The 17,001-nt window shown below is 42.6% G+C and overlaps 1 protein-coding gene and 1 long non-coding RNA gene across 2 annotated transcripts in view; one reads left to right on the forward strand and one right to left on the reverse strand.

Annotated features, from left to right (window-relative positions):
- LOC146656806 (kelch-like protein 10) overlaps nt 1-17,001 on the forward strand; it is a 42,131-nt gene that overhangs the window by 9,250 nt on the left and 15,880 nt on the right. The gene's annotated exons all lie outside the window — the stretch shown is intronic.
- On the reverse strand, nt 7,810-12,562 carry LOC146656808 (uncharacterized). Its single transcript, XR_014913971.1, has 3 exons — nt 11,336-12,562; nt 9,034-10,460; nt 7,810-7,824 (listed from the first exon to the last, which is right to left on the reverse strand). It is a non-coding gene; the product is annotated as an uncharacterized LOC146656808 (long non-coding RNA).

A 17,001-nucleotide genomic window follows, 5' to 3' on the forward strand; every position in this document is an offset into this window, starting at 1 on the left:
TACTAATACAGCACCTATGTCAAACAGTGCAGAGCAGACAAAGAGGGAAAGGGAAAATGTAGGCTCTACAGGTGGAAGACGGTGTCTTTTCTGTCATAAGGGAGGGCATAACCTCAGTACCTGCAGACTCCTCAAGCAAAAGCCTCACAGAGAAAGGCTTGATTTCCTCAAATCAAAGAGCTTGTGTTTTGGTTGCCTGTCACAGGGGCATCTGAGCAAAGGCTGCCAGCAAAGACACACGTGTGAGACTTGTTCTCAGAAACATCCCATCATTCTGCATAAGGAGCAGTACTCTTCTCCTGATAGTGACAGTAAAAGTATCAGAGAACCAGCAGCAAGTTTTTCTCCAGCAGCAGGCAGTGAAACATGCGGTTGCACTGGGGCTGGCGAAGCAGTCTGTGCACTCTCAATTGTGCCTGTGAAGGTCAGATGTTCAAAGAGCAACACAACAGTTGAATCATACGCGTTCTTAGACCCAGGAAGCACTGGAACCTTTTGTACAAACGAGCTGATGAGGGATTTACAGGTCACAGGAAAAAAGTCCAACATTCTGCTCCGCACCATGGGAAAGGAAGCGACAATCAGTACTCATGTCGTTAAGGGTCTCGAGGTCAGTGGTTTGGATGAGGACAAATTTTTGAAGATTCCCCAGGTTTTCACACAGGCAGAGATTCCAGTAACAAAGGAGAACATTCCACAACAAAGCGATGTGGACAGATGGCCTTATTTGAAGGAGGTTCAGCTCAAGCAGATTGATGGAAAAATTGGAATGTTAATAGGGACGAATGTACCAAAGGCGCTTGAGCCCTGGAAGGTTATCAACAGTGAGGGCAACGGCCCATATGCTGTAAAAACTGCACTAGGCTGGACGATTAATGGACCTCTGCTAAGAGAAGAGGAGCTGTTGAGTGGTCACCGGTGATGGTGAACAGGATATCGGTGACAAAGCTAGAGGAGCTCTCGCAGCAGCAAATGAAGTATGACTTCCCTGAGCATGAGTTATCTGAAAAAATGGAAATGTCAGCCAGAGACAGACAATTTATGGAGTCTGTGTCACTGTCAGTGAAGCAGGTTCACGGTCACTACACCATTGGCCTTCCTTTAAAGAACAAGGGGGCTGCATTTCCAAACAACCGTGTTGTGGCGGTACAAAGAGCAGAAGGCCTGAAACGGAGGCTGTTAAGAGACAGTGAGTTTCATCAGGAGTACACAAAGTTTATGACAGAGACACTGGAAAGGGGCTATGCCGAAGAAGTTCCTGTGGCAGAAACTTGTAAAAGTGGTAGCAGAATATGGTATCTCCCGCATCATGGGGTCTACCACCCAACCAAGCACAAGTTGAGAGTGGTATTTGACTGTGCATCCACGTATCAAGGCATGTCACTGAACTCACAGCTGTTGCAGGGGCCAGACTTAACCAATTCCCTCATAGGTGTTTTGATGAGGTTCAGGCAGGAACCAGTTGCCTTCATGTCTGATATTGAAGGCATGTTTCATCAAGTCAGGGTTCCCGCTGAAGATGCTGATCTGTTGAGATTCTTGTGGTGGCCACAGGGAGATCTTGGTAAAGGCCTCAAGGAATACAGAATGGTAGTTCACTTGTTCGGTGCAACTTCTTCACCAAGCTGTGCATGCTACGCGCTGAAAAGGTGTGCTGAGGACAATCAGGAGAGGTTCAACCATATTGCAACGAACACTGTTCTAAGGAACTTTTATGTGGATGATTGCCTGAAGTCTGTCAGCACTGAAGAGCAGGCAATCTCATTGATTCGGGACCTCAGGACTTTGTGCGCTGCAGGAGGTTTCAAGCTCACTAAGTGGATTTCCAACAGCAGAGCGGTGCTTGCGTCTATACCTGAGGATGACAGGGCCAAAGAAGTCAAGGAGCTTGATCTTGAAAGGGACTGCCTCCCTATTGAAAGAGCTTTAGGGGTTCAGTGGTGCGTGGGATGATTTCATGCCAGAAGCTCTGTCTCTGCAGTGGCAACAATGGGTCGGCAGTTTGCACCACTTAGCTAGGTTTGAGGTAGACAGGTGTGTGAGACCAGTCAACCTTGGCAAGATCTCTTCAGCTCGACTTCATCACTTTGCCGATGCAAGTGAAAGGGGGTATGGCATAGCCACATACCTGGTTTCAAAAAAACAATCTGAACCAGCCACATAGTGCTTTCATTATTGGTAAAGCCAGGGTTACACCATTGAAGCCAGTTACCATACCACGACTCGAGCTTACTGCTGCAGTGGTGGCAGCAAAGATGGACAGGATGGTAAGAGCCGAACTGGAGTTGGAGTTGGAGGAGTCTGTCTTTTGGACGGACAGCACGTCGGTGATTAAGTACCTCAAGAATTAAACAGCAAGGTTTCGTACGTTTGTTGCCAATCAAGTTGCTGCCATTAAGGATAGATCAGCTGTCTCTCAGTGGAGATATGTGAACACCTCGGCCAATCCTGCAGACTTTGCTTCCAGAGGGCTCGGTGTTGGTGCCTTTCTCAAGGCAAAGACATGGATCATGGGTCCAGATTTCATTTTGAAACCAGAAATGGAGTGGCCAGAAATGCCAGACAGTGTATGCCAGCCAATCTGTAATGACCCAGAAGTCAAAGAAGCATCAGTATATGCTCTCGTGGTTGAAGAAGCTGCAGACGCCACCTCTCAGCTCATTCATCATTACTCAAGCTGGCGTCGGGTTAAAAGAGCCGTTGCATGGGTCCTGAGATTAAAAGGTGTGCTGAAGCATCTTGCTCGAAAGAGGAAAGATTTAAAAGCGAATCTCTATGATGGAAGGTTGGAGCAGGAGAAGCAAATGACACACTTCAAGGCTAACCTTCCCATCTTGCCACTTTCTGTGAGTGACATAGCTGAGGTGGAAGTGGAGATAGTGCGCTTCAGTCAAGGGCAGCGGTTTGGCAAAGAGATTGCCAAGCTGCAACAAGTAAAGACAGTGTCTAAGGATAGCCCTCTTTGTCAGTTGTCGCCAGTTGTACAGGATGGCATTCTGAGAGTGGGTGGCAGATTGAGCAGATCTAGCATGCAAGAGGAGTTAAAACACCCTGCAATCTTGGCTAAGGATCAGCATATAGCCACTCTCATTCTCAGATCTACTCACGAGGATCTTGGGCATTGTGGCAGGAATCATGTCCTATCAAAGGTACGGCAGAAGTACTGGATACTAAGATCTCATGCCGCTGTCCGGAAGATTTTGTCCCGGTGCGTCGCCTGCAGACGGCATCATGGGAAAGCAGCAAGTCAGATCATGGCAGATCTTCCTACTGAAAGGCTCACGCCCGATGAGCCACCATTCACAAGTGTCGGTGTGGACTACTTTGGTCCCTTCGAAATCAAAAGGGGTAGGTCCATGATCAAACGGTATGGCGTAGTTTTTACCTGCTTGACAGTGAGGGCTGTGCATATTCAGCTGGCAAATTCGTTGGACACGGACTCTTGTATTCATGCATTGCGGAGGTTCGTTGCTAGGAGGGGACAGGTTCAGTTGATGCGTTCTGACAATGGAACAAACTTTGTAAGTGCAGAGAGGGAGCTGCGGGAAGCAGTGCGTGCTTTGGATAATGCAAAGATTCAAGAAGCCTTGTTGGTTAAAGGCATCACATGGATATTCAACCCCCCCAGCTGCCTCGCATTTTGGAGGAGTTTGGGAGCGGCAGATACGGTCCATACGCAAAGTGCTCAGCTCCGTTGTGGAGCAGCAGATCCTTGATGAGGAGGGTCTGCACACACTGCTGTGTGAGGTAGAGGCGATTATCAATAGCCGCCCTATCTCAAGAGTCTCTACCGATCCGAACGACCTGGAGGCCTTGACGCCAAACCATTTGCTTTTGATGAAAGCCAAAACTCCGCTACCTCCTGGAGTATTCAGCAGGAGCGACTTGTACTCGAGGCGTAGATGGCGTCAAGTCCAGTACTTGGCGGATTTGTTTTGGACACGGTGGATCAAGGAGTATCTGCCAGACTTGCAAAGGCGACAAAAGTGGGCCCAGCCACAAAGAAATATCAGTCAAGGTGATATTGTCCTCATCGTGGATGATTCCGGTCCAAGAAATTCATGGCTAATGGGTCGAGTGATTCAGACGTTTGAGGATGCCAAAGGTAGGGTTCGTCAAGCCAAGGTGAAAACCAGCAAAAACATTCTCCTACGACCTGTGGCGAAGCTTTGTGTGCTGCTAGAGTGTGATATGTAGCGCCCCTTCTACATATTACTGAAGAGACAGCGGTAAAGGCTGGTCTCCTACGGTGAATCATGTGCTTGAACCTCTGACTCCATTCCCTAATCTCCCCAACATACACACATACACGCATCCGCGAAGACATGTTCCAGCTTAAGAAGAGTTCCTGCTGTGTTGAAATCTCCCAATTCTTTGAATCTTTGGGCTGAAGGAGGGACAATACTCGGTGTATCAATGCTCAATCAACAATCATTTATTTCCATACAATTCAACAGTCAGAGCATTACAACGTCCGGACGGGAGAGATGCTTCCAGAGGGTCAGGCACATGTCTCAAAATGGTGACGGGTTGCTCAGCTTTTTATAGTCTCTAGTGGCCCCCAGCTAGTCGTAAAAGCCAAAACATCACATTCTTTCTCTGTTACAGCGCCTAAGTTATGACCTCGGCAGTTGTTTCTCTGCTTTCTGTAAGGTGGGGGTATGGAATGTGGTCTGTCTATCTCCCCTGTCTTAGACACAGAGTCTCCTGCTTACAATCTTCTCTTCATGATTCAACAATTAAGCATGTCAAGAAAACATTGTAACACATTCCCAGCAGATCAAGGGGTTCTCTGTTAACTCAAAAGTATAACGAGAACTAAACTACATACAGCTCACACACTCTATATTAAAGAGTATAATGTGATCTACAGCAGTATTCTAATTCAACTATTTTGATTACATATATAAGGTAACATATAATAACAGAATAATCTAACAATTCCCCCTTTTGATCTCTGAAAGAGATCACTTATAACATACACTCCAGGGTCACAAGGTCCAGGTCTTCTTGATCCTGAGGCCCTCTGTCCCCTTTAACGGGTGGACCATATGTGGGATGACCTCTGTGTTCACGCAGTTCAGATGCAAGCAAAGTTAGATTTACAACCATAACAGCAGTTACAGATGACACTCCCATCATTCCCAATTTTCCCACAGCTTTATTTTGGTGCTCCAGTTTTCCACCCCCTTTTTAATGCCCCCTTATACCTTTCAAATGTACTTAGACTAGAACCTCTGTCTAAGGAGCTTTTAACCTTTATTTTTTATGGCTGCAGCTACCAGTGTCTTCCAGTTGGGTGATTCTCAGCTTCTTTCTTCGACCTCCGGGGTTAGACCACCCTTTAGTCATTGCACAGTTCTGGGGATTATTCGGCCCTGAGTTCAAACAAAGATCTGTGTGTTTTGGGTTCACCGGCGTGTCCCCCTTTTTGCCAAGAGCCTCTTGAACCTCGTTGGTCTGGTGTTCCTGGTTTTCGCCAACCCCTTCATGGTTATTGCTGTGTTTGTGGGATCCATGTTCTCCAGGAGCCCAAACGCCATGACACTTGACCCCAGTTGCTGTCTCGGCAGTCCCTACATCTGTCCCTGCTGTGAAGGGTCCTCATATCTCCGGGTCCCCGTCTGGTGTCTGTTCCTTTCTCTGCAAGAAAACCAAAACACCTCTCTCCCTAGCCTTGATAATCTAATATTGTTATCCATTGTTCTTCTAATGATTCAAATTTGGTTCAAAATATTATGTTCAGGACTTATTCTAATCATAATCTATGTGTGTGTAAAAGAAATCAAAAATTAATGAATCCTCTCTAAGTCTAACCCATTATATGCTTAAGTTTTACCATACCTAAATTATTAAACACAAAAATAAAGTCATCAGATGTTCATAAAACCATTGTTTGATATTTGGACTCAACCCCCCTTTTTGACACACTCCCATGTGTCAATTCATTGGAGCTAGACAATTAAAAGAGAAGGTTAGTGACATCATATCTCAGAAAGTATCAGAAATTCTTCTCTCGAGTACCGTTGCTCCAGCCTTGTCATCTCAGAGGATCTTCAATCCCGAAAATTTCCCTTCTCCTCATGTAATAAAGTCTGTCATCCTTGCATGCCCTGGTAACTGGTCCATCCAGAGCCATATGATCTCAAATATACATACAACAAGCCAAACCACACCCTGGTCACACCAACCCTTTTCCGCCCCGAAGATGTCCAATGCCATCCTAGTATGGACTGTCAAAAGTGGCTTTAACGCTGACTATCCTGACAATCCATTTTATAACGTTTCCTGGTCAGATTTGCCAATCTCTGCACCAGGGTTTTAAACTTTTCGCCATTTCCATTAGTTGTTATTTTTATTTAGTTTCGACTCCAGATTTTCAATTTTTACCAGTTGTAATTAGTTTTTACCAATTCTTTGCTAGTTTAGTGTAGTTTTTATTTTCTGAAAATCCTTAGTTTCAATTTAGTTTTATTTGTGTTTTGCAAAAATTAAGTGTAACAAAATCCCAGTTCCATCATATCAGTCATGCTCTTCTGGTTGTCCTTGGGTGTTGAGACTAATAACTATTAACTCTTGCCGCACCGTGTGGTCCTAATTTTGGTTGGAGTGAATTGATAACCTTTTGAAGGCGATTGTTTCACACCTTTATTTAGATGTCCCAGTCCTGTTGTCTCGGGATACATCACGCTGCCTTATCTGGGGTTAGCTGTTTTCTGGGGATGCGGGTTGAGTGGGTGAGCTCTTCAAGGAGGGGGAGTGTGCTCCCCCTGATGAGGTCTTCTAGGTAAGCTAGGTTAACCTTCTTGTGTGAGCTTTTCAAGTGCACTTTAAGGTTAGTGGGACTTTTAGTTTTATAAATGTCCCTCATGACCCCCTGATGACCCAGTATTTCATTTTTTGCACACTGTAGTACACATTTTAGTTTTTGCTTGTAGCTCGCATACTCTACTTGCCACTCCTCTAAGTCCTGATGTTTCTTAGAGAGGGCAACAGTACCTTTAAAATTATATCACATGTGTGGGGGTGTGGCCTTGCCAATTGTTTTGCCCACCTTTTCAAAATGGCTGGCGTGCCCACAAGCACATTTCATGGAAAAAGAAAGGTAAGCTTGATATTTACATTTAAAATGTTTTGTTAAACTCAGATTTTTATTTTATTCTTTTTGCAAGTACCCCTCCTCGGTGGCGAGAAACTGTTGGTGTGGTCAAGTGGGTGCTCTAGAAACAAACGCTCAGGACAGAACAGTTATCAGTCATGTACTTCCTACAAATTTTGCATATGTTTTATTCCATATTGATCCTCTGAGTGTAATGGTACATTTTAATTTGAATTTATCCAAACTAAACACAATATTTTCTTTATTTACTTTGCTCTTGTTCTTTTGCAGTACCACATCCTATCAAATGTCCCTGTCAATTATATTCTACATCTAATAACTTACTATTTCAAATGAGAACCTAAATCACGTGGACCAATGTTTGTTAGTGCATATCTCTATTCTGAATGTGGCCAGCCATTCATAGGTATTGTTAAGGTTTTGGCGATTTTCCTCTATAAAATTTAATTGACTTTTTACAGTGGCCTGCTGTGGTTAATAGTAACATATTCCAGTCATGAGTGATATCAATAGTTATCTCCACTGTAGCATTTGGCATTCCCAATAATATAACATGATACCTTAATCAAAACACAGCTAATATAGCACAGTTTTCTTAATGCAAACATCAGTAACTCAAAATCAGCAACCACAGTGTTAAGTCTGCAGTTCATACTTATGTGAAGCTAGAGTCTCCTCCTCCAGTCTCTCTTATCCTCCTGCTCCTGAAAAAACAAAACAAAACAAAGCGAAGCATCCACTCTTCTCTTGTCGGCTGGGTGAATTGTTTATGAATTGTTTATTGGCATTTACTAATCCTAAAGTTGGTGCAGTCATTGTCTCAGTATCAAGTCAGTCAAAACTTTTAGTCGTCAGTCCATCACAGTCCATTCACATGCATACCTCCATACACATTCATACCAGATGTTGCTGATAATGGAGTCTCACGCGCAACATATTCGAGCATCCATCACCAGCAAGATGACGTCATCATTTTAAAGGAAAACAATTCCTTGTTGTTTTTTGGGCCGGATTGACTCGGTGCAATCCTTTTAGACTCAGAACTTCTCAGTGTTCCCTATAAGTGAATTTCTCCCAAGCCAATTACAATCATGGAGAAGCACACTTTGCAACTGTTTACAGTAATAATATTTTATAGCGCTTTAAATTTCAATCTTTCAGGCCTGGTTTAAAGAGCTGATTGTTAAATCATGAACTCACAAAATATCAACATATCACCACCGGTGGATCACACCTCTCAGATTTTCTTATCTCAGTGCACTGTAACAAAAACGAAAACAGACATAACCAACAAAATACTACTAAAATAACACAAACTAGGGCCCGTTGCAGACATGTCCAAGCATAAAACTATCCCTCTCTCGCTTACGAGAAAGAACACAAGCCAAAGCTCACTGATAACATCAAACTAGCGCTAAACAAAACCAAACAATCAACCAGAAATTCACAGGAACATTTTGCTTCCTGCCGGGACAATATTGTGTGGGAATGAGAACCTCAGGTGCCGTAACACCTTTTGTTCCTCCTTGAATTAAAACTCAATCACAGAAAATGCCGTACTCCGACCTAAAACTTACACTATTAATTCATCATTTTCACTCTGTGCCACTGTTCCTCATCAGGGCTGTGTGAAGCACAGCAAAGAATTCAGTCAAGGCCTTGAGCCATAAACAGACATCACGCACAGACATTGTTTTCATAACCAAACCGTTTTAGAGCTTATTCCTAAAATCTACATAAATGCCCTCTGGGTGACATATAACACATTCTAAGTAATCAATGGCTCCTCATAAAAATTATGCATTGGGATGTTTGTGTGCAGCATTTTGCATATCAGCATAAGCAAAGCATTCTTCATTGCATCAGCGTGAATGCAAAGTTATCAAGGTCAGCATTCTTTCGCTCGGCCTTACTTTTCATTCGGGCTTGGCGGGCGTCTCGTCACAGCTGAGCTCTGTCAGTTGACGCAGTCTGGGAATTTTCCCCCGTGTAGTGAAACGGGCCTTAGGTTTAGTGCTCTCCGTCTCGGCTGCATGAGATCACATTCCTGCAGGTCTGTTGACATTCTCAGGTCGTTGTTGTGGGTCCAGCTGTTGCAGCATTTGGTCAGTGTCACGTATGGGGGAGAGCAGGAGTCCAGTCAGCCTCGGCTTTCAGGGCCGGCAAAGCAGCCTGTAATTAAATATATATAGAAAAAACAAAAACAAAACAAAAACAAACAAAAACAAAAACAAACGAACAGGAAAATGATGTTGTGTTGGCTGTGTTATTCAGAGGGGAGACAACGGGGCCAGGCCCTGTGTCAGCCTTCTCTCCCCCTTTTTTTGTTTTTTCTCTCCCGATATAATCAACTCCTAACCCACCAAGTTGACAGGACAACATGCACCTGTTAAAATTCTTAAGATCATGTTTAAAAGCCCAAAAGGAAATTTTCTTTCATTCAGTAATCACTTGTCTCAATCAATCAGCAGAAAACATGTCACAATTTGAATCTTTTAACCCCTAAATTTGTCATGTCTTCACTGGTTGGTCAGACCAGTGTCTTTTTTTTTTTAAGTTAAATTGTTGTCCTGCAACCCAGAGAGTTTATTTGTCAGTAATGTATTTATCCTTTAACACCAGATGTATGTTAAGTTTCGCTGCTGTAGCCTTGCTGGAAAATCTTCACGTGTTCATGAGTGTAAGCTGTTTCTTCATTGCCTGTATGTGCATTTGTATAAAAGCAGGTTAATTTTATCTTTTCTCAAACTAGGCGTTACCTTAAAAGGAGCCTTTCTCTCAGATTTCTCTGCTTGTGTGTTTTTGTTTCACCTTTTTGTTGTGATGCTCCGGACGCCTTCCCAACCTCCACAAGTCCGTTGGCCCCAATTTTATGTGTTAAAACTTCTCTTAATTTCTCCTCTAATTCTCTCCTCGCTGCTGTCTGTTTCACAGCTGCTGATTCGTGCTGGGTGTGGTTCCCATTACCTATAATTTTGCTTCGGCCGCTGTGCTTGTGGGGGCAGTTGGTCCAGGTCCGCAGCTTCCTGTATTAACACACTAAGAGATTTATTTTAATTTCATTTTCATCACTTTTAAACCGATAAGCAGGCAACCCGCCTACCTTGACAGCGTAAACTGTACGCCAGTCTCCCAACACATTCCTCTCTCTACTCCTCCATAATTCTCCACTGCACACCTCTTACTATCTCTCCTTTTTATTTTTATTACACCACAGAGTAATACACCCAATTATGCCCGTCTATCTCTATGTGGCTCCAAATTCCCTCTTTATTTTAATTTCACACTCGTCAGGGGACAGGCACACAACAATTTCAACCACTGAAACGAGGAATTCAACCTTTTCATATTTCTTTACTAATCTAGACTCAACCTTTGTTCGCAAAATGTGTCTTGTTCTAGTCCGGAATAAATGTGAACCCGCGATTACGCTGCGGTCCCAGTGTTATTCCGTAGCTATGCGGGGGCCCTCACCTCCCCAAGTCACCACCTCGGCACCCGGACGCCGCCTGAGCTCAACTATTAGATCTTCTTAAAGCACACTGCACCATAGACCAAAATACCCCTTTCTCTGCGCTTATGACCGCCACAACGGGGCAAAGTCGCATCATAAAAGTGATGCTTGCATCCCCGAAGTTATACCTGACATCATAAACCAGGTGTTACTCTATGTACTTAAAATTTTACTTTGTATTATGACCGCAGCCCTTAAAACTCGACTGACACCACAAACCACCGTCAAACCTCTATCCAATGTACTAAAACTAGCACCAACCACTACTGCACTTCATGGCCGCACCACCGGAACACGGCCGTATCATAAACCAAATCTACGGACGTGTTTCGCTCTCGCGTTGCCAGCGTTCAACTGCACCGTGAAGCCAGCATCTGCTTTTCCTTAAATCAACTTCTATTTCATAGCCGGCAAAAGCCAGGACGTCACTGACACCATAAACAAAATAAACAAACCTCGACTTCAATGTACTGGACTAATGGCCGCGTCTTCAGAAGAAATTCTAACGTATTATTGCTACAGAAGCCAGTATTAGACAAAATTAAATGTGGAAGGTAAAGTGGCTGCAACTAGTCCATCGTAGTATGTTATTAGTATCTCGGTAGAAGCAGTTTATTTAACACACTGGAATTCAGCCTCAACTTATGTTGTTAGTATCTTGCGCCAAAAACCAGACACCGACAAATTTACTGTGAAAATACATGTGACTCAGCGAACAGATTAATTTGGAAAGCCCAATATGCACATTTGGTATTTATAATACAACAGGCTGTGCTTACCTTTCTGTTTTAGGCCGGCCTTCTGTTCACTTTGCCCCACGATCTCACCAAAGGCCAAATCTACACCTCCTCAGCACACCAAAGATCCGGGTCACACGGCACCAAGTTGTTGAAATCTCCCAATTCTTTGAATCTTTGGGCTGAAGGAGGGACAATACTCGGTGTATCAATGCTCAATCAACAATCATTTATTTCCATACAATTCAACAGTCAGAGCATTACAACGTCCGGACGGGAGAGATGCTACCAGAGGGTCAGGCACATGTCTCAAAATGGTGACGGGTTGCTCAGCTTTTTATAGTCTCTAGTGGCCCCCAGCTAGTCGTAAAAGCCAAAACATCACATTCTTTCTCTGTTACAGCGCCTAAGTTATGACCTCGGCAGTTGTTTCTCTGCTTTCTGTAAGGTGGGGGTATGGAATGTGGTCTGTCTATCTCCCCTGTCTTAGACACAGAGTCTCCTGCTTACAATCGTCTCTTCATGATTCAACAATTAAGCATGTCAAGAAAACATTGTAACACATTCCCAGCAGATCAAGGGGTTCTCTGTTAACTCAAAAGTATAACGAGAACTAAACTACATACAGCTCACACACTCTATATTAAAGGGTATAATGTGATCTACAGCAGTATTCTAATTCAACTATTTTGATTACATATATAAGGTAACATATAATAACAGAATAATCTAACAGCTGTAACAAGACAAAATGACGTTTCTGTTGAAATAAGGACTTTAATGTGCCATATGAGCAGTTAAAGTACTTTGTATATTTGCCTGTTCGTTATCTGGAAGGTTTGATTTGTTGTTCTGAACAATATATAAATGTATGTATAAGAGTAATTGTTTTGTGGCTCACAAGAACAATTAGGGGCCAGGATGTTGGAGCCAAGTCCAGGCCAATATTTTACTCAGTTACATCATGCCATATTTAAGTATTTGTCATGATCTTTAAGTTTTTATTATAATCTTGATCATTTTATGTTATAATGTAATATGCTGTGCTCCATAAATTAATCCTGCTTTATTAGTCTGTTGTTGTTGTAAAGTGTTGGTAGATGTCGTAAAGGGGTGTGTATTTGGCCCGCATGCGGAGGGGTGTGGGTTAAGCACAAGGGATATTGTGTAATTGTAATTGTGTAATTTTTTTTTTTTTTGTCTTTGAACCCTTTTATAGCCGACAGGTATTGAAGACACGTTTTCTAAGAGGATGAAAGATGGCATTGTGATGGTGACAGAAGAAGACATCATCGATGTGTTGGTTGTCCTTGAGGCAGCAGTAATCCTGTCTAATCTGAGGGATGTCTCAAGTGCCATTTCCATGCTATTGGGCCTTCTTTTTGCCCTCAACATAGACTATCCAACGGAACTTAAGGACATCTTTGAAGTCATTCAGAACGTCCTAATGAACATTGGTGGAAGGCAGTGCATCTCACTAGTGCATAGTCTAAGAAACAGACTCTTGCTCACAGCATACAATTGCCTTAGTGTTCTTAAACAATTGCTCATTTGTTCATTGTTTAAGAAACTTATGTGAACAACAATATAATGGTGGACTCTGCAGATACTTATCTCATGCAAGTCAGTAGTTTTTCCTTTGTTTTGCAATTGAGCAGACTCAAACTAATGTTTCTGAAATATTCATATTATCAAATGTTTCAGGAGCATGCACTCATTTTCAGAGATATTGGTTCTGTGGAATTTGTTGCAATTGTAAACGAAGACAAATACAAGAGTTTGATGTCTTAGTTGTTATAAACTGATCTTTACAGTCACTTATCAAAGGTTTTGTACTATTTTAATATTTCAAGTTTTATGCTAACAGGTGTGACTGAGCACAATGAAGTTTAAAAATTTTGCAAATGTAAAGAATAACTTTTCTAAAATAGCAAGTGTCCCGTTGATACATTACATTAATGCAGACTTTATGTTGTTGCTTCACAAGAATCACTACTGCTCCTAGAGTATTGGTCAGAATTTAATCTTCACCCAAACTGGGCTCAAGACCAAGTTCAAATTTATTGTTTCACAGCGAGCAACTTTTGAGTTTTGATGGATTGTGAGCCTGATGAGCTACGTCACTGATTTTTCTGTTTCTCAGATGACTAAGATGGCACAATAAATGGTGAATGTTGGGTGCTCATGAGTAATTGTCTTGTCATGTTCTTAAAACAAACTTTCTGCCTGAAATGATCAGAGACACTTTAATGGAATCTGTGGGTTTTTATTTTTTTTCTGTAAACAACAGAAAATTAATTTAAAGGAATGTAGATATTTAAAGCTGAGATCTAAGATAAACCTAACAGGTAGTTTTGCTGAAATGGATGTTAGAAAGCTAAAAAAAAAAACCCAAAAAAAACTTAAGATGTTCAATACACATTTTTCTTTACATCCAGTCAATCAACTCTGATAATTAAAATGAAAATGATTTACAAGTTTACTCAGCTACCTTAAGGAGCTCAGTTAATTAATAAACTTAAATCAACTTAGCTAACAGATTATGTTAGTTAAGCTAAAATAGATTCCTAAGTTAAAAGAAGTACTAAAGTATTTGAATTAACTAAAAAACCCAAGTCAACTGAACTTTGACAAGAGTTTAAACAATAGATTATTTTAATTTATCTGAAAGGGTTTTCCCAAGTAAAAATTACAATTAAAGGAGTTGAACTGACTAACAAATCTCAGTCAACTAAACTAAGACGAAAGTTTAGACAACGTGATTTTTCATTAAGATAACAATTGGTTGTGTTACAAGAACAAACTCTATAATTATTTCTTGACTTAAAATTTTAAGGCAGCCCTTGATATTTTTAAGTTGAAACAACAAGTTATATTTTACAGTGCACTTTTGTCAGGCAGTTAGCAAGCTGCTCTTTGGTAGATGTCCATATGATGTGCTGAATAGTCCCTGTGTGCATAAGTTCTTTGTTGCTACTGATGTTGAGCCACAGCCTCTTCTCAGTTACAGATTTTGTGGACTTGACAGCATCAAGAAGGGAATGGTTGTCTGTTACACAGACGATAGGGAAGATGTTGTGTGTACCATCACCAGTGGTGAGCTCAGAATAGAGTGCAGCCAGAAAAACAGCTGTTAGTTCCCAGTTACCCCTGTACAGGTGGTCTGGACCGGCTCTCCATCCTTCGGGTCAGAGTCCCTTAATCTCTACGGGTACCCTACCTGACAGGTGAAGTTGAGACTAGTTTAAGCTGGCGGCGAGGAGACTTGCCCAGCCTCTAACTGCCTTCGTCTATGGGCTCAAAATGTGGTCATAAATATTTTGTACTTGTAAATCAGTATTTGTATGTGTAAAAAGAATTTGTGTGTGCGTACAAAAGATTAGTGTGTGGACTTAGCCAAAACAAACGTGTGAATCTCTGCAAGTTACAAGTACGAATTTTGACCCTATTTTTCTTCCTTTCATCTGATTGGTCAATGTCATGTGAATCACAAATGTAACAATCCAATCAGAGAACAGATGGGTTTGGCTGTCGGAAGGGAGCTTTTTTGAACTGCAGGTCCTTGAAGGTCCCTCTGACTCTATGATCTCATTGGCAACCTTAATGAAACATATTTGTCAGCCACACTTATTAACCTCTTAAGCCCCAACGCCCCCTGATACGGGGGCAAAAGGCAGGAGATCAGGTAGGCTTGGGGCTTAAGAGGTTACCGGCAGCTCTCTAATGATCTATGGCACTTGCTGAGTAAAATTTAGTGACCTGGACAGTAGGTCCCAAGGATGTGTTATAACGATTTACTAGAATATCCTATTTATCACACTATAAACTCTAACTATTCTGTTGCTAAGTGACTACAACCGTTGTTGAGGTGGGTCTTCTTTTAGGAGGGAAGGAGGATCATCGTGCGCAGTGATAGAATCCAGTTCCCCGCTGTGTTGGCAGAAGTCCAAAGGAAAGATAAAGTGTAGCCCAGTACAAAGCTCCAGGACTTCACCTTCTTGACTCCGATCCTAACTCAGCATACAATGAGTAGGCAGTTCAAAATTCATAATCCAATCAGTCGATCCACGGTGAAGGGTTATGACTTCTCCTCTGTCGTCCCTCGCTCTAAGTCTTTTCACTGCAGATCTTCAGTCTTCTCGCATCCTACTCACTGGCTCAGGACTAGAGTAAAAAAGCCCCTCTCTGCTTCTGCCTCTCATTTTTATACACCTCTACGGACCTATCTAGACATGTCTAGACATCTACCGGTGGAAACAACATCTACGGACATGTCATGTTCCTCTTTAGGCCCACCCTTTTACAGTGGGGCAAAAAAGTATTTAGTCAGCCACCGATTGTGCAAGTTCCCCCACTTAAAATGATGACAGAGGTCAGTAATTTGCACCAGAGGTACACTTCAACTGTGAGAGACAGAATGTGAAAAAAAAAATCCATGAATTCACATGGTAGGATTTGTAAAGAATTTATCCGTAAATCAGAATCAGAATCAGAAAGGGTTTATTGCCAAATGTTGAGCAGGTTTACAACATTAGGAAATTGCTGCGGTGCTTCAGTGCAAACATACTGTCATAAAAATATAAAATAAGAATAAGAATTAAAAGTGCTAAGTAGATAGATATATACATGATATATACATGAGTGCAGGTGGTGATCAGTGCTAAACATGGAATGATGCAGTGAACACAGCGTAGGGTCATGTGTTAGTGGTGGGAACAGTCATACGGTTATTGTTCATGTGTCCGACAGCAGAGGGGAAGAAACTGTTCTTATGGCGAGAGGTTCTGGTGCGAATGGACCGGAGCCTCCTGCCTGAGGGGAGCAGGTCAAACAGACTGTGTCCAGGGTGAGAAGGGTCAGCTGAGATCCGAGCTGCACGCCCCAAATCAGGGTGGCAAATAAGTATTTGGTCACCTCAAACATGGAAAATCTCTGGCTCTCACAGACCTGTAACGTCTTCTGTAAGACGCTTTTCTGTCCCCCACTCGTTACCTGTATGAATGGCACCTGTTTGAACTCATCATCTGTATAAAAGACACCTGTCCACAGCCTCAAACAGTCAGACTCCAAACTCCGCCATGGCCAAGACCAAAGAGCTCTCGAAGGACACCAGGAAAAGTATTGTAGACCTGCACCAGACTGGGAAGAGTGAATCTACAATAGGCAAGCAGCTTGGTGTGAAAAAATCAACTGTGGGAGCAATCACCAGAAAATGGAAGACATACAAGACCACTGATAATCTCCCTCGATCTGGGGCTCCATGCAAGATCTCATCCCGTGGGGTCAAAATGATCATGAGAACGGTGAGCAAAGATCCCAGAACCACACGGGGGGACCTGGTGAATGACCTGCAGAGAGCTGGGACCAAAGTAACAAAGGTCACCATCAGTAACACACTACAACGGCAGGGAATCAAATCCCGCAGTGCCAGACGTGTTCCGCTGCTGAAGCCAGTGCATGTCCAGGCCCGTCTGAAGTTTGCCAGAGAGCACATGGATGATACAGCAGAGGATTGGGAGAATGTCATGTGGTCAGATGAAACCAAAGTAGAACTTTTTGGTATAAACTCAACTCGTCGTGTTTGGAGGACGAAGAATACTGAGTTGCATCCCAAGAACACCATACCTACT

Source organism: Rhamphochromis longiceps, linkage group LG12 (genome assembly GCF_057381845.1).
Source record: "Rhamphochromis longiceps isolate RC_006_pf linkage group LG12, R_longiceps_female_GT1.1, whole genome shotgun sequence".
NCBI lineage: Eukaryota > Metazoa > Chordata > Actinopteri > Cichliformes > Cichlidae > Rhamphochromis > Rhamphochromis longiceps.